Here is an 18,274-nt window from a genome sequence, read left to right as displayed (position 1 = left end):
ACTGCCCTGGCCTCAGTAGTTCCCTGGGGAAAATAGTAAGATGCTTTTGCCCCCAAGGCTTCCTCCAATTTTATACTTTCCTTCCTCCATGCTAATTTCACTAGTCATCTTTTTTCCCTCCCCTCCCTAAAAATAAATCCTCCCTTGCACCCAAATCCATCAATCCTTCTAACTCTATTCAACTAACTATATATCACCTTTCCCATCACTCATGGAAATTCTGTCTGTGGTTCCCCTACCTGACAGCTGTTCCTCACATCTACAGTGATGGTGGCAGCAGTGTGTGGGATACGTGCTGATAATGGTGGTGTCAGGTCAGGAGCACCGGAACAGGGGCAGCCAAAAGGCCATGGCCCCATCACTTTTAGAAGTGGGAGGGTGGCTGTAAGGGTGAGCAACTGAAGGTGGAGAGGAGCAGGGGGTGGAGCCTGAGAAGAAGGGGTGGTGTGTGCAGGTCCTCGGGGGAAGAGATGGCATGAAGGCCCTTGTTAACTTATTAATAATAAATCCTTCTAGGCAAGATCAAGTAATATCCGAAGCAGAACATATTAAAGCATGGTCCTCAGATGTTTAATTTTTTCTTGGGAGGACTTCAAAATGAATTAATTAATGGGCTGGAAGGTTTTCATTCCTCTCACCTTTAACCTATTTTAATTCTTAATCCTCCATTTTGGTTTCCTAAAACTCCTTTTGTATTGGGCCATGGTAAGCTGTTTAATATCCTTTGACAAGGAATATTCTTGTGAAATGCTGAATCCCAGTGGCTCCCCATTTCCCCCCCCCACACACACACACACTTCAGAGAGCTTCCACCACTCCTGTGTCAAGGGGGTGCGCAACATGGCTCATTCTCTCAATTTTATCGTGCATCTGATGATATTTAGCATTAAAGCCCCAGCTTCTGGAGTCTGTTGCTTTAGTTGAGAACATGAGCTTTCATTTTAAAAGTGTTTCTAGTCTTCATGAGATGGGAGGAAAAACTGGAAAACATGACCCGTGTGCACTCCGAGGGCTTGAAAACCAGGAGGCAAACAAAAAGAACCTGGCATATAATAAATCACTAAACTTTAGAAAAATATATATATATTTTAAGCCAAAGTTATGACTTTTGTTGGCTGACTCGTAGCTTTTGAACACCTGGGGTTGGCAATAGTGGGTGTGACTCTTAGGGGTAGGGGGTGTCTCCCTTAGGTGGTGTGGGGGTTCAGGTGAGGGAGTAAATATTCCATAGAAGGTAGTGGGGAATTGGAGCCCCTTCTCCCCCTGGTGTTCTTCCTAAGGGTGCTGGTGAGGGACACAGGAGGAGATTTCCTTTTGCAGCACTGTCGTCAGTGGCATGCACCCCCATGGTGTGGTAGCAGTTGCTGAGACCCAGCCTCTGAGGACTGACCTCTTTAACACGCAGACATGGCATTAGCATATTTGCGGATGGGCCTATGAGCCAATTTATTGCTATCTTTCCCCTCCCCCGGCACAATTCCTGTCCACCATTATCATAGCACTAGGTGCAGGCCCAGCCTCGGGACTGTAGTGAGATCAGTGATTTGGGCTGACCTTTTATATTTAAAAATGTGGGGCAGAGGCTCTTCAGGGTGTTCAACAGCCTTCTGCTGTGGAAATATAGCCCAGCTGCTGTATCCTTTCAATCCTAGTGATTAGTTTACATTTCAAGCTGCTTTCACAAGGCAAAGGGCTAGTAACTTCCCACCCCCTGCCTGTTGTTGTTGTTTTTAAATGAAAACTGAGATTCTGCTGCAATGAGCCCAAACCCAGGTTGGTTATCCAGGTAATGGTCCCAGCCACTTGCAAAGCTTGTAGGTGGACAGATGTGAAGACATGGTACTCTTGTGAGGCTACTTGCAAAAAACAGTAGTAGGAAGAGAGTGAGAACTTGTGGGTGGTGTCTGCTTGGAAGAGGCTGGGGGAGAATTTACTAAGCACCAGGGATGTTACTTAGACCAGGGTAGTAGCTAGAATCCACTTTCAAGTTGCAAGTATCTGAACAGGAGGGAAATCTGTAGCATGTTACCTAGTGGCAAAAACACTAGCTGCTTGGTTGAATGCTCCCACACTGTTGCTGGCACAAGTAGAGCAGCAGTGGTGCTAGAATAACATTGGGAGATTATTTTTTTCACACACATACACAAAAGCCAAGTACATACAGCCATTGTGTAACAAGATTCAGATAGCTTGCCTCTTATCTCCTCCTGCATTCATCTGATCTCACACACATCACACAGTTTTCTTTTGTATGCAGACACCAAATATCTGCCGTGAAGCCTGAAATTGGATCCCAGATACTACAGGGGCCATGGGCGTTCCTATAATATAAATATTAACACTATTAATTCAATCTTACACATGTCTCTTCCTGATCCAAAGAGAAAGCAAGAGCAAGATGGTTCCTCAAAGGAGCTCACAAATTTATTTGGCGCAACTCTCTCCTTCATGAATCCTATCTGTTCTCCATGAGTGAAGTTTAGAATCCAGTTTAAGGCCAGTAGGGACCACCAGACCATCCACACTGATTTCCTCACAAGCCATTAACACGACCCAACTACCTGTGCACTACACCCAAAAAGTAGAACTACTCCAAAGTAGGAGAGCCCTCAGAAGACTAAACTACTGGTTAGCATAATATAATCCAGCTGTGGTGCTGCCATATGTTGTATGACAATCTTACATTTTTTGATTAGCACTGGAATAAACTGGAAATTTCCCCAACTCGTTCCTTTTTCTTTATAAGATAATCATGGCAGTTCTCATGTCTCAAAACAGGACAGTCAAGGTCAAGGGTTCCTTTGCTGTGTTGATAGCCAGCCTCAAGAGGTTTCATCAGAAGGTAGCTGTAAAGCTATCGAACATCTTCTGGACAGTCCAATGATACTGACTACATACATGCATAGTGCACAGAAGTGTTGGTGCTCATAACCAGCAGTATATGCACAATGAATACATTTCGAAAGTATAAGTGGGTAGCAAGTAAGTTTTAAAGCCAGCTATCTAGCTTATCTAGCAATCAAATTTACATAGAATAGAATCAAAACAAAGCATCACCTATGTAATTTCAAATCAGTAGAGCTTCTGCTCCGTTATCACAGATGGTTCTCAAACTAATGTAGTTACATTGAATACTTTAATAATGCTTTTGATATTTAACCCTGTAAATAACATACTGGGAAAAGTTAGGATCAAGACAATCTACTCAGGCAAAGTTCCATGTGGGCAAAATTCTTCATGGATACCAGTGCAACCCTACTCTCTTTGCTGTGGCTTTACTGTGTAATGTTGTTGCAATGGTGTAATGGAGAGGAAAATTTGTGAGAGTATGTTTTGAGTAAAGACAAGATTTGGCCCAGTAATTATTTGAATAAAGTAGCCCCTTATACCTCCAAAGTGCACACAGAACTTTACAGAAAACCCAGTGGAATAAAAATCTTAACATCCCAAAATATAAAATTAATTCAAACAAGAAATTAAACCATAGATCAGGAGGACACATTGCATTAAGTACAAAGGAACACCAATATGATGTCACATGATGGAATTTCTGTGATTTCAGTTTGGTTTTAAAATAATCCCTAGGAAATTACACACCCAAGTACACTAAAAGAACACTATTACAGCTGCAAAGTCACATACTCAAAAGTTAGGAAATGCCAGAACTAAGTTTGCTTGTGCAACCTTAACTCAGCGCCCGGGTATGTATACATTATGATAGTCTTCAATTGTATGAGCGCATACTATTTTTTCCAAAGGCCCACTTCCTCTTAGGGTGCACAGCATGGACCTGCTCTGGGGATGAATCAGGGTGGTGTGGTGCAGGAGGCTGTTGTCCATAGAAGCCCTGAGTCATTTCTTGCAGAAGTTGGAAGGTATGTTGTGAAAGAGGCAGGGGATTGAAGGAAGAGAAAGGAGGGTCTCATGGTTAAACCGTTTGATTGCTACCCTGGAGAACTAGATTCTCTTCCTGCCTCTGCCATAGAGTTTCCATGTCATCCTTGACCAGGCATGTAAATGAGACTGTTCACAGGTGGCCACTAACTGTATATTCCCTGTTTTAGGGGTGCCCAATTTGAGACCCTAAGGCTGAGCACTCATAGCTGCAACTGAAGTCACTGCTATATAAAGCGAAGTGTTCTGAAAAACCAGGCACTACACATCTCAAATTGGGCACCTGAAGTTAGTGGACACCTTTGACATTAATCTCTGTGTACCTCCATTCCCCATCTGTAAAATGGGAATAAAAGCCACTCACCTCACAGAGGTGTTTTGAAGCTATATTTGTTGATGTTTATGAAGCACTCATACTATAGTGAAGAGCACCATAAGGAAATTAATAATTCTGTATTGACAGCAGGGCTGGAATAGTGTGCTTAGTAAATAAGGCCTAGACTAGAGCGACACATTGAACAATGAGGAGAAACAAAATTTTAAATAGCTGCCCATTAAGTGAGCACCATCCATTGGGAACTGAATGAGGCAGGGGTCCTGGGGAAAAAATATCATGTGACGACGTAATTAAAGCCTATTATAATGCATATGCACAAGGGAGTTAAATTAAGCATGCACTTAATTCTGGCATTTCCTTACTTCTGAGTGCTTGACTTTGCAACCTTAGCATTCTTATAGCATAGGGGTTTTTTTATATTATGTTCTATGAATTTAATTGTAATACCTTTCTGTGCATTACACATTTTAGTGCTGAACTCATGACTTGTGAATTATGGGAGTATTTGACTAATTCACCTTATTTTATAAAAGATATGGTTCATTTAAAGAAAAGCCAGATGGATACCCTCTCTGCAAGATGTTGTGCTCTATTATGAGACACCCAGATTCAGAAATAGAGTTGAACCACTGGCTTTGACTTGTGAGACCTTAGAGGCATTGTAGAGAGGGTAAATGCCTCTACCTTCTCTATCACAGAAACACCCACACTGCTCAGTCACAGGAAAGCATTGAAGATTTTTCCCTAATTTCTTTCTGTCCAAAGAAGAAAGGAAAGGTATTGCCAGGTTAAACACAATAAAGGAGCAAGGTCCCAGTCATGCTACAGGCTGCAGTGGGTTCCAGGTAGGGTACAGGTCAAATAGGGTACAGCTGTAACCATCCCATCAGCACAGTCTGTGAGCCTGCTGTCAAATGTTTGAACTGAGGAATACTTTGATTTTCCTGGCAGGATTAGGTACTGTTACAACTTTGTAACCTGCTGGAGACCAAAGGTGAGATGTATGTCTATTTAATACAGTATATGAGAAGTTCTTAGGGGCAGAGTCTATGGGGCAGATCCTCCACTGGTGTCAATTGTCATAGCTCTACAATTCACACCAGCAGAGGATCTGCCTCACGTCTTCATTTATGCTAGTAGAGTGCCTAGCACTGATCCTGACTGAAGCCTGTGAAGTCTGTTGTAATAATAATCATTATTAATCATAATAGACAGCAAACTCCAAAAATTAAGGAATTAATTTTGTCTTAGTAGTAGATGAGCATTTTTCTTTCTGTTTATAAATTTATTCTTTTGTGTGTGGTGGTCTCTAACCATTTCAAAGGTAACCAAAACAATTCTGTTCAAATCATTCAGTTTCCTATCAAAATCAGGGGGAACTGGATCCAAAAAGTGAATCTGTTCTGCATGACGGGATGATCAGAAAAGGATGGTGGGGAGAAAAGAGGGTTAAAACTGCAGGCTGATTTAAGCAAATTCATTAAAAAGCTAGACGCCCTAGCAATGCTAAATGATTTAGAACTGCAACAAATGTTAATTTCTTAACATGTTCTAATGTCATAACTATAGACGCCAGACACTGCCTGTCATAATTCCCTTGCAATAGTCTGTTATTCCCTAATATAAAGCCTGTGTTCATTTATAAAACAACAAAATTGCCTTTTTTGGTTCGGTTGTTCCCTGAGAGGGCAGGAGTTCTTGGCTGTAATTAAAATGATATCTCAGAATTAAATATGTGGCTATATCAGCCATGTGCTATGAAAAGCATTTGGACTGCCTGGCACACTAAAAAAACCCTCTGCCTCAAGTGCAGACCATTCATATGCACAAAGCCACGGATATTCAAGGGAAGGAAACAGGATGTGAGGCACTGGCACTCCAGTCCGCCGCAGTTTTTCTCTGTATAAACCTAGAGTGCAGTGCCTCTGCTCATTGAAGAAAAGTAATAGTTTTCCTCACCTCCAGTTTAATTACTCTCTGCTACTCAACCAATTAATACCATGGTCCATTCTGAGGTCAGAAATTGAACAAATATTTCTGAGCTTGACCCCTCCCTACTTTCTTTGTGCCATCTGCCATTGCCATGACACTGTGCTTTGCTTTTCATGCTTCACTAGATTCACTGGATATGCAGGGTAATGGGGCTATTTTTCCCCCCTAGGTCTTTTTGGAAGGGAAATAAAAAAATGAATGGATAAAACTGCTGTGTGCCGCCCTTTTCATTTTCACTTCTTTTTAAGCCTTTTAGCATACAGTTTTCAGCAATTTAAAGGAAAATTGCCCTGAAAGAAAGAAACCAAAATCTGTCTTATTTTTTTTTAAACAAAACCCATCACACAACACAAGCAGCTGCAGAGAATTTCTGTTCCAAATGGATGATGTAATGGGTTTTGTCAGCCAATGCTGTAACGAATAAAAACTGAGACCCTAAAATCATTCCAGCTTTTGATGAAACTCATACACTTTCCGGTGCAAGTGATCACTAAAATGAACTTTAGCTTGCAGTTGTATAGTGCGGTTCTTGATTTTAAGTGAAACTGAGATTAAAATGCTCTAATCAGGTAACAACTAAAGCTGCTATGTCTTCCACTGTTTATCTGTTCAGCCAGTCTCACCGAGTGAAAGAGAAATCATGCATGCTATGCCATTAACCAGAAATCTGCCACTGTTAACATTATGCATAAATATATTCTCATTCCATATTTCCTGGCATTGTAATACTTAGTACTGAGGCTTTTGTGTACTGGTATTACATTATTGAGGGGTGGAGAGAGAGGGATTGTGGTACCCAAATAAGCATTACAAAATATATAGACTAAAGAAGAGATAGTAAATGCATAATATTAAAAGTCTCTTTCTGGTTAAATGGCATAGAATGCACAAAGAGAGATATATACACATTCATGCAGAACAGGTGTATGAAGTAAATAGAAAATATGGATGATTTATACATAAACCCCATACTGTGTATCTATTTTGTTTTCAAATAAATCATTAAATATAAGCATGCTAGTTAGAGAAAATAGTCACTCACTGTTGAGTAGTAAATGTGGGGGTATATATATATATTTATTCATTTTAAATGGCATAGTTATATAACATCGTCAGCCTTAGGAAGTTAAGGATCCTAAAGTCTTCAGCATTTTGGTTATGTGCCAGCACTTTTCTGTATTACAAACAAGGTAGTTGTTGCTGGAGGTGTTTATAATCAGTCAGGAATCAAAAGCAAAATACTGGACTAGCCCAGTGGCCTGGTGCGGTAACGCTCCCCTGGGAGAAGCAGCCATTTTCCTAGTCTCAGTAGCTCGGCGAGCAGGGGTTGGGGTTACTTTGGAGGCAGCCACTCACACCCGCTGGAGATAAGAAATGTCTGTGATTGCTAAGTGGTAACCGTGCCAGCTAATTCCAGACCTCAAAGGGAGCCCTCTACCTCTGGAGGGATGATGGTTGTGTACCTGAAGGATGAAGGGTTGGGAAGGGGAACAGTAGAGGCTTGAGATGAGCGGTGAATCAGGGAACAATGAGGCTTCAGGGAAGTGGAAGGTCTCTTTGTGGGCAGAAGGAACTCTTTAAACATTGAAATACATGTAAGTTTGGTTTACATATTGACCAATGAATGTCCAGCATTAGTGAGGAAGAGAGCCAGCTGCCTTGTGCCAGAAAGCCAATATACTGAAGGATGTAAGCCTCTGATTTTTCAAGGGGGTCAGGTGTTTATTTCAGGACTCCTGCTATGAGCAGAAGCAAAACCCGGGGCGGTTGAGATCCAGTCCCCATTTTCTGAATGTTTTGGTGGTAGATAAGTTTATCAGTGGTTCTAGTTCTGGCCCAGCTGCGATTAGGAGCAAGCAGACAGACAGGCTGTGTGCAGCTTATTTAGTATCTATCTCTCTCCTGTTTACATCAACAACCTCGTAGCTCCTCTCCCCCACTCCAAGCCAATGCCACAGTAACTATGGCTCCCCTCACAAGTTCTGTCAGTGCAAAACTTCCCTCTGACATAGCAGTTCTACCAACACCAGGGAAATTTGCTTATTCAAGCTTCTGCTGTTTGGTTTTCCCAGTGTGTCCCAGCAGTGCAGGCTCATTCATTTTTCATTGTAACAGCAAGGCTGAAAGACCAAAAATTCTACTTTCATAAACAAAACTCCTCATAGGGACCAGAAATGTAAAAGTGGCCTTCCCCACCTCCTCCCCAGCTGCACTGGTGAAGTGTTTTTTGCAGTGGTAATTCACTATAAACTTCCCTAATTGCTAACCAAATTATCCCCTCCTCCTCTGAGGCAGAAAAGATAAAAGGTGGCACCTATGGGCGTGGGCAGTGCACACCATGCAGATCCACCGTCACATCTCTGCCTAGGGGCTGGATATGCCGGCCACTTTCAGGAGCAGTGTGGAGGCAGGGCTTGCAGGGAGCCTGCCTTAGCCCCATGGCACCGCCAACTAGGAGCCACCTGAGGTAAACACCGCCTAGGCGGAGCCCACACCCTGAATCCCCTGCCCCAGGTCAGAACCCCCTCCCACACCCTAACTCCCTCCCAGACCCCACACCCCAACCCTCTGCCTAAGCCCTGAGCTCCACCCCCCGAGCCTGCAGCGCACACCCCCTCCTATACCCCAACCTCTTGTCCTAGCCCTGAGCCCCCTCCCGCACCCCAAACCCCCCAGCCTCAGCCTAGAGCCCACACCCCCAGCCGGAGTCTACACCCCCACTTATGTACTTATGTTTTCAAAAGTAATATCTAATGTCAATGGCATAGCTTGTACAGCTAGGTAAGAAATGAAAATGTTTGAACTAACATTTGCATTTCTTGGTTTGTTTTTTCTCCCTCGAGAGAGTATAAGAACATAGGTTAAACAACTGCTTGGCTGGCTAGGGAAAGATAAGTGAATGCCTTTGACTCTACAGTATGTGACAGACCCAGACCAGTGGGGTACAGGAATCTGGTCGAGGGCAAAGATACTGGTCACTGGAGTAGTTTTCTGTTCCCTGAGTGACCAGAGCAAGGGCTGCACTAGAGTAATCAGGAACCTGCTAGAACCAATTTAGGCAGACAGGCTGATTAGATCACCTGCAGCCAATCAAGGCAGGCTAATCAAGGCACCTGGGTTTAAAAAGGAGCTCACTCCAGTCAGGGGGGTGGTGTGCCAGAGGAGAGGAAGTGCGTGTGAGGAGCTGGGAGCAAGAGGCACAAGGAGCTGAGAGGGTGTGCTGCTGCTGCTGGAGGACTAAGGAGTACAAGTGTTATCAGACACCAGAAGGAAGGTCCTGTGGTGTGGTGAGGATAAAGAAGGTGTTTGGAGGAGGCCATGGGGAAGTAGCCCAGGGAGTTGTAGCTGTTACAGGAGGCACTATAGATAGCTGCAATCCACAGGGCCCTGGGCTGGAACCCGGAGTAGAGGGTGGGCCCGGGTTCCCCCCAAACCTCCCAACTCCTGATCAGACACAGGAGGAGTTGACCCAGACTGTGAGGAAGATCACTGAGGTGAGCAAATCTGCCAATAAGCGCAGGACCCACCAAGGTAGAGGAGGAACTTTGTCACAACCGGCAAATACAATCTTCCACTGGAGGGTGACAGTATCTCAAACAATTAGGAACTTCACTATCCCACTCAAAACCAATATCTGATCCCGTACTGAGGTGGGTTACCTTTACCCATGTCCTTTTTTGAATGTTGCTGTTGACATTCCTCATAAGGAGGTTTTATCTTGCAAAAATATCTGAAGTACTGAGGCTTATGTATATAAACTATAAATGTCCTGTAAATCTTATTTAGTCTTTTGCACTAGCATGTCCCCTAAAAGTTGCACCACTCCATGGGCATCCACCACCAGAGCAGGGCCGGCTCCAGACGCGCGCTTGGGGCGGCGTCCCACGGGAGGGCGGCAGGTGGCTTCGGTGGACCTCCCGCAGACGTGCCTGCTGAGGGTCCGCTGGTCCCACGGCTTTGGTGGAGCATCTGCAGGCACGTCTGCGGGAGGTCCACTGGAGCCGCGGGACCAGCGGACCCTCCGCAGGCACATCTGCAGGAGATCCACCGGAGCCGCAGGACCGGCGACCCCAGAGCGCCTCCCGCGGCATGCCGCCCTGCCTGGGGCGGTGCAAATCCTAGAGCTGCCCCTGCACCAGAGTGAGAAAATAGAAGTTTGCATTATTAGTTTGGTCTTTAATTTAACAGAGAAGGATACTCTGCAGTGTACTTTTTTTCTCATTAGACTGAGAGGGATCATGCAAACTGCTGTAGGCTTGTGGAATTTGGAAATAAATTCAAGAAATTCTCTGCTCACTTCCATCAGGCAGATCTACTGAGGGCAATAGGATGGGACTAGAACTTTAAGAGTAATATCAGCACTATAAATCCTCATGGCCAAGAATCACAACAGCAGAGTAAGAACTTGGGTATGGGACTAAAAAATGATGCAAGTAGAAGATTTTTCAGTTTCTGTGGCACTGAGATTCTCTATGAAATAGATCAATTTCAAACAGGTGGGGTTCCCTACATCTAAACAATAGGGTCACCAGAGTACTGGCTCGGCGAATGTAAATTAGAGCTGGGCACAAAATAGCGGGGGGTACTTTCCCTGGAAACTTTCAACTGAACAAACCGAATTTCTTTGAGGAATGCAGACACTTCCTGCCTAATAATAATAAAATAAAGTTTTTAAATGGGAAAAAAACAATTTTCTGTCATAAAACAAATTATGATGGAAATTTTTCCGTCAACCCTAATGTAAATCAGTCTGTAAGAAGAAGGGACAAGCATTCAGGCAATTGTACAGCACCAGCGAAATATTTGGAAACAGCCCCCTTCTGTAAGCAGATGGGGAACTGATAGGAAAGAGTATTAGTGAAAATTATAATATAACCTGAAGTGCAGGGGCCCAAAGGAAAATATATATGAGAGTTCAAATGGTGGTTGGGTAAAAAGTCTGTCTCCTCCCCCGTACACAGAGGCAAAGACCGAGTACAATGGCCATCCTTGCACTGTCCCGAGCATCAGAACTGGTACAGGCTAGGAGAGCTGCTATTAGCCCACCTCTCTAGTGTGTCTCACTGAGCCACAATACTTCTGTGCTGAGGTAGTTTGTCTCTGCACTGCCACTTACTGTGAGTTTTCTCCAATTGGAATAATGTAGTTCACCAAAAGTAACAGAAACCCAAATACTGAGTGGGATTAAAGTCATTATAGATTGGGATTGGGATAAAACATTAAGAAAAGCAAAATGATAAAGGAAACATTGCACAAGATGGGATGAACTACAAAAACTATTTAAAGCACGAAATCAATGAGGCTCAGCCCAGGAAAGACAGGCCTCCAAAACTTGGCTTGGGTAATACATTAGTAGGAACATTAGCGATTACTAAAATAATTAACTGAGTGTTATGCCTCAGAGGCCACAAAGGCTGATGGAGAACAGATGACTAAATCAACATTTTCCCATAAGAAGGAGGAAAAATACTGGAAGAAGCCCGGAAAGAAATCAGGGAACCAGAAGCGCTGTGATCACTGACAGAACCCAGACAAGACTCCTCCCAGAAACCAGAATGAACAGAGCAGGAGATGGGGGGAGAGAGAGAGAGTGACATTTTATTTAAAAAATCACTGGAAACTGCTCACAGATTACAAACTTGAGAAAGGCTGGTGGTTAAATAGTGAAGGAGTAAAGTGAGACTAGTTATTGGCCCAAGAACTCTGCCAATAAGACACATGATCTCTGTAGGTGAAGTTCTAATGCTAATGAAAGCCAGATGCAGCAGGATACCCAGGTGAGGGCAGGGCACCCAACATGCCTGGATATTGTGTGCAAGTAAGTAATTCTAACGGTGGTATAACTCCTGTGCATAAAGGTAAGCAATTCTTGTAGACTATGTTGCAGTCAAAGCCTGTTCTACTGTGATCCTAATCTTGCTGTCACATTCTCACAGATAAACAGTTGCTTTCACTACTTGCTCTGTGTGAAAGAGCACATGGGGCCCCCCCATCCAGAGGCTAATTACCGTTTTGTGGTGTAGCCCTAAGGTTTAATCTGCTTGCTTGCATAGATATTTCTTTTCTTGTACATTTGAGTATTTGATGTAATAGGTTTATAAATTTATATTAAAAATAAGTTTGGCTGTAATGCAAGAGACCTACAGGCCAAAACCCTGTATGTTAAGCTAAGGCAAAGTTAGCATATTTTGGGACTCTTTTCCTAGGAAAGTAAAGATGACCTATATTTGTTAACCAAATAGATAAAACACCTACTCAGATGTCTAGAGACCTTTACCTAAACCAATAGACAATGAAGGATGGCAAAGGGGATTTTTCAATGTTGTACCCACAGACTTAACAAGTACACCACAAGTGCGTACATACCTGTCATCCATACGCACATGCATACTAGCCTATGGGGTAAGTGTACCCTAACATTTCTCTGGGGGGAGGATGAAATTTGGGCATAAAAGGAAGGATTTCCGACCAATGCCCAATAAAAAGGTGATTAATCTCGCCATTTGAGAGGCAATCTATCCACCTATCTACTCTTCATTGTCTCCATCTTCAACAACGTATCAATGCTACCCATCTACTACGGCTATTAACTATGAATAGGCCGTATTTTGTTTCTTTTCAAACTTTAAGTTTTAAGGGGACTAGGCTAAGCTTGGTTTCCCTACACGTTATTTCAGTTTAAGGTTTATTGAGTTAAGTTAGAGAGTAAACAGCTTTAATACCTCTGCATTAGCTTCCTCTGCTAGAGGTGTGCAGCCGGAACCGCCAGAGGCGTGGTCCCATATCTTCCAACACCAGGTTATTAAAACAGAGTGAGTATTAACCAATGTTTGCAGCACATGATATTGTATTATCATATGTATCTCTTAAATAACAGTAATACAATTGTAACTCTGTCATTCTAACTGTTTTACCATTTGCTCACTATTTCATTGATTTTAATAAAAGGTCTTGATGACTATATCTGTCTCAGTGTGAGCTTCCTGTCATACCCCCGAAGGTCCTTCTATAAACTCTGTGAAGCCTGATTCAGGATGAACTTTATCTTCTGATCAAACAAATTGGTGAACCTAAACCCATACTAATTAATATCCATAATAATTATTAATATATTAAAAATTAATTACAATTCAATTAAGTGGATAAATTAAATCAACACTACTAAAGCACCCCAAAGCAGGCTACAGTGGGGCCCTGGGCAAGGACAAGGGGGGGCCCCTTGCCACCTCTTCCACCTGCAGTACCCCCATTCCCATCCCTCCCTGCTCCTGCCAGGGAAATGGGGTCGGGGCACAAGGGCTTGCCCCGCTCTGCCTGCCTGGTGCTACTGCCAGGGAGAAGGGCTGCCCATTTTTCCATGGCCCCCAATTGGCCAGGAGCCCTGGGCATGGGCCCTGTCAGCCCAGTGGCTAATCCGCCACTGCCCCCAGCCAAACATCATACTTTCCCACTTACATTCTCCTGCTAACTATGTGCAGGAGAATTGGTGCTTAACATCAGTTAATAGATCTTAAAGCAAAAGGAACTAGGGGTTTGCCATGAGAAGTGGACTTCCAAAATTATATTATTACACTTGCTACTGTGCACTGAGACTCTGTGCACTGAATACCATTGGGCTCACTACCTGCAAATGAACCTTGCTACAGTAACTTCTTGGTCACCTGAAAATCTACAACATTTCCCTTACAAGTTACAAAGATCAGATCCAGATATGAACCTTGCCAAAGTTCAGAAGTATTTGGATGAAGATTCTGATTTGATCAGTTCTAGAGAAAATGGCCAGTTGCAGGGCTTGGATCTGAGTTCAAGCTTTCCCAAAGTTTGATGGTCCTGTGATCCAAAATACAGGAGCCTTATTTTCTACATCTGTAAAAACAGGGAGACTAATGGCATGTCTATATGGGAATTTAGTGCATGGCAAGCTGGGTTGTAAATCTGTAACACTAACCTGGCACACACAAAGTTCCATAGCAGTAGATCGAGGTGCACGATAGACCCAGTGTGCAGCAGCAGAGTCCACATGGTCACTTAGCATGCAAGGGGTTAGTGCACTGTAGATTTATACCCCAGCTTACCATGCACTAAATTGCCACGTAGAGGAGACCTAACACTTTGTAAAGCATTAAGCTTTATGGATGAAAAGCACTATCTAAGTGATGAGTATTATTATTCATTTAAACTATATTAAAGTTTTGTACCATCGGACAAGGATATTCAGATATGTATCATCAGTTCCTTCTTAACATGAAACAGTGATCTAAGACCAGAGCAGTTCAAAATGAGGCCAATTGACACTGTAGATTGTAACTGGTTAGTCTTGCAAATATGTACATTAATCACAGAGTTGGTCAAACAAACATTATTCATTTGCTCTCCTGCAGTAGATCTCGGGTAAATTGTACTTCCTTCTGTCTAAACATTTATTTAGATAATTTTTAAAACGTGTATAATTTATTCCATGCATTGTAAAACATATATGGAGCAATTGCTGTTGGTAGTGTAAAGTTTATTTGATTCTTTTTAAACATATCCAACAAATTTTGAGATTCATCTTAATTTATCATCTAAATTGTAATTAAATCCCTGATCCAACCTCATTAAAATCAATGGAAAGACTCCTATTGGCTTCAGCAGGAATTCAATCAGACTCTTAGGGCTTGCCTATGCAAACATTTCATTCACTGCAAGTTGGGGTGTAAATTTACCTCACATGAGCCTGCCGTGGACTAATTGTCCATGTGCACCCTACTGGCACCCATTAACCAACTGCTAATGCATGTCAGCAAGGTACACACAGATAGTCAGTGGCAGGCTTGTGCGAGGTAGATTCACATCCCAGCATGCTATGAACTAAATGTTTGCAAAGACAAGCCCGTAGACAATTTTCATTGACTTCATCAGCAGCCTTGTGGTTCCCTAAATAAATATAAAGACAGACAGCTTTTAGACATTGATGTGGGTCACAAAATCCTTATAAAAGGGTTACTTCTAAGTATCCCAGGTATTATAGATTATTTTCAAAATTCCACAAAGGGTCAAATCCACTGGGCATAGCTGCTTGACAAAGGCCAGCAGGATATGATTCATCCAACATAAATGAAGCTAGAAACTGAATACAGGCCAAATTATCTCTAGGAACAAATGTGTTTTTCTAACTACCAGCACACCAAAATTTCCAATACTTTCTGGGTCGGGTTAGAGGTAGCTTTTCTCCTGGTATTTCAGGACAGTACCTCCATTTCCATCCATGTTTTACATCAAGAAGGACCTGATGTCATGTAAAACTGAGTTTCCAGCCTCCTGTAATTACAGGTGTAAATGCTATTATTTAGATATCTGGCTACCTGACCTGCATGTACAAATCAGGTAGCTGGATTCCTAAATTCTTGGGTTTGTGTCCACAGTTAACTGTGGGCACAAAACTGAAGGTTAGGTTGAGGTTCCTTTAAAAATCAACCCTGAGAGGTCTAGCAATTAGATTGAATCTCTGCAGTTTTGCCCCTGCAATTAATTTGAAGCCAGATTGATGACCTGTAAAGTTATTTAGCCATTAATACAGAGCAAAATATCCCAGACTGTTCTATTCTATCCTTCTATATAGGTTCTTATACTGTGCTCCTCACCATAGTATGCAAGTGCCTTCCAGTTTCAGATTGAGCAACTTGACTACATATCTGTCATGTGCATGTGCAGTGGAAGCATGTGCAGTGGAGTCCCTTGTTTTGGGAGAGTCTGGGTGGTGGAGGGAGACTTTAAAAAAAAACCCATGTATGTGTTGCTATATATTTATAATTTTCACTGAGGCACAATACTTCCATGAAGAGGTGGTTTGTCTCTGCACAGCCACTTACTGTGAGTGTCCTTGTACTGGAACAATGTAGTTCATAGACAGTAAGGGGAAGAGCAATACAGAGTGGGGTTAGGGTAACTGTCGATAAGGATAAAAATAGTACATAAAATGTTGGGGTGGCCTGCAAAAATGGCAGCAGGACACCTCATCAGGCAGAAAGGTGACTTGAACTTGTGGTTTTCTGCATCCTAAGTGAGTGCACTAACCTCTGGCCTGTAAGGAAGGTGCTCTCCTGTTTTGTGTAGAGTTAGGTGTCCTCTAAGAATGCCTACTAGATTGGGTCCTACGCATGAGACAAGGACCGAACATCTGTCTTTCCCTGGTTCATAGATTGCTCCTTGGGGCTTAGGCAGGCGAGAGGTGCCTAGAGGGAGGCAGCAGTGCCCATGCTGAGAGGCAGGAACTTAGACACCTTGGCAACTATTACTGCAAAAACATAGGTGCTGAGCGAGCAGGGGCGGCTCTAGGCACCAGCAAAACAAGCTGGTGCCTAGGGCGGCAAAATTTAGGGGGCGTTCCCTGCCACCAGGGCGGGCGGCAGGCTGGGCCGGCGGAGCCCCGGGAGGACTGGACCTGCCGCAGGCATGATTGCGGAGGGGGTGCTCGTCCCGCGGCTCGGCTGGACCTCCCGCAGGCGTGACTGCGGCAGCTCAAGCGGAGCCGCCGGACCCGCGAACCGTCCGCAGCCGTGGGAGGTCCAGCCGAGCCACGCAGGACGAGCGGACCCTCTGCAGTCATGCCCGCGGGAGGTCCGCTGCTGCCCGCGGCTCCGGGGCACCTCCCGCGCATGACTGCTTGGGGCGGCCAAAAACATAGAGCCGCCCCTGTGAGCGAGTTTAGGCGCCTATGGGGCTAGGCAGCAGCCAAACAGCAGTTTTGTGGATCGCAGCAGCAGCACCTAAAAACAGTGTGAGCGTTAGGTGCCTCAGTACCTTTGTGGAGCCATGCCTGGGACCTTGATCTTGATTCAAAATTCTATGGGAAGTCCATGTGGAGAGCAGAGGACAGGGGTGATGTGTTCATGGTAGCCTGTGTTGCTGAGGAGATGTGCTGCAACATTCTGTACTAGTTGGAGTTTCCTAAGTGTTGAAAGCTTCATGCCCAGGTGTATTACATTGCTATAATCCATCTGAGAAGTGACAAAGGTGTGGATAACAGAGACCATGTTATCATCAGCCTATAAAAGAAGCAGAGTGTGTGGTTTAGAGGAATGAGTGTGGTGGTGCAAACAGGACCACCTCAGTTTTCATCCCAGTTCTGCTAGTGATTCCCTGCACTGGGCAAGTCATTTAGAATGGGATTTTTCAAAAGTGCCTAAGTGACTTAGAAGCACATGGCCCATTTCAGCTTGTATAGGAAACATCAATGGGTGTTGTGCTCCTAAGACAGTTAGGTGATTTAGAAAATCCCACTCTCTCATATTCTCCATCTGTAAATTGAGGATAAAAATAATAATCCTCACTTAGCTCAAATGAGTCTGTCACAGGCTGACTGGCCCTTTGAGTAGGGTGATCAGATGTCCTGATTTTATAGGGACAGTCCTGATATTTGGGGCTTTTTCTTATATAGGGTCCTATTACTCCCCCCTCCTGTCCTGATTTTTCACACTTGATATCTGGTCACCCTACCTTTGAGGCAAGTTAGGCTCAGCCTGGCTTGCGATGATCAGCTAACCAATCCCTAGCTGATCCTGACTGTCTGAGGATCAGATGGCTCAATTCAATTATCAGGCCCAGCTGCGAAAGAGTTGGGTAACTTCCATAAAGGACTGGAAAAGCTCAGTTGTGGAGAGAAGTTGTGTCCTGTGACCTGCCTGAAGGAAAAAGGTAGTAGGCCCCTGTGTCAGGCATGGGACAATCTAACCCCCAGGCAGGCAGCCTGGATATAGACTGAGAATAAGGATCCAGTTTGGAGAGAACCAGACCTCGGGGAAAGACTTTGGGAAAGTAGCCCTGAAGGTCAGTGGTTTGGGTAAGAGGTGGGCCTACAGGAAGAAACTAGAGGGTCAGTGCTCTACAAGTGAGTGGAGTGGAAGGGCACCTCAAGAGAGATGGAAGATGCTTTTATTTTATGCTGTTTGGACTAGAGGCTGGTAGAGGATGGTAGGCCTGTTGCAGGACTATTGTTGGGACTGAGAGGGAAACAGAAGTGAAGCCATGACTGCTCCATGCCACAGCAGGCAGGGAGTGGGTGCTCTCCTA

At 43.8% G+C, this 18,274-nt stretch overlaps 1 long non-coding RNA gene across 1 annotated transcript in view; it reads left to right on the top strand.

Annotated features, from left to right (window-relative positions):
- LOC120371935 overlaps positions 1 to 18,274 on the top strand; it is a 66,424-nt gene that overhangs the window by 36,349 nt on the left and 11,801 nt on the right. The gene's annotated exons all lie outside the window — the stretch shown is intronic.

Source organism: Mauremys reevesii, linkage group 9, assembly GCF_016161935.1.
Source record: "Mauremys reevesii isolate NIE-2019 linkage group 9, ASM1616193v1, whole genome shotgun sequence".
NCBI lineage: Eukaryota > Metazoa > Chordata > Testudines > Geoemydidae > Mauremys > Mauremys reevesii.
The sequence above is the reverse complement of the archived record's forward strand: the minus strand, read 5'-3'. Positions and strand labels throughout refer to the sequence as shown.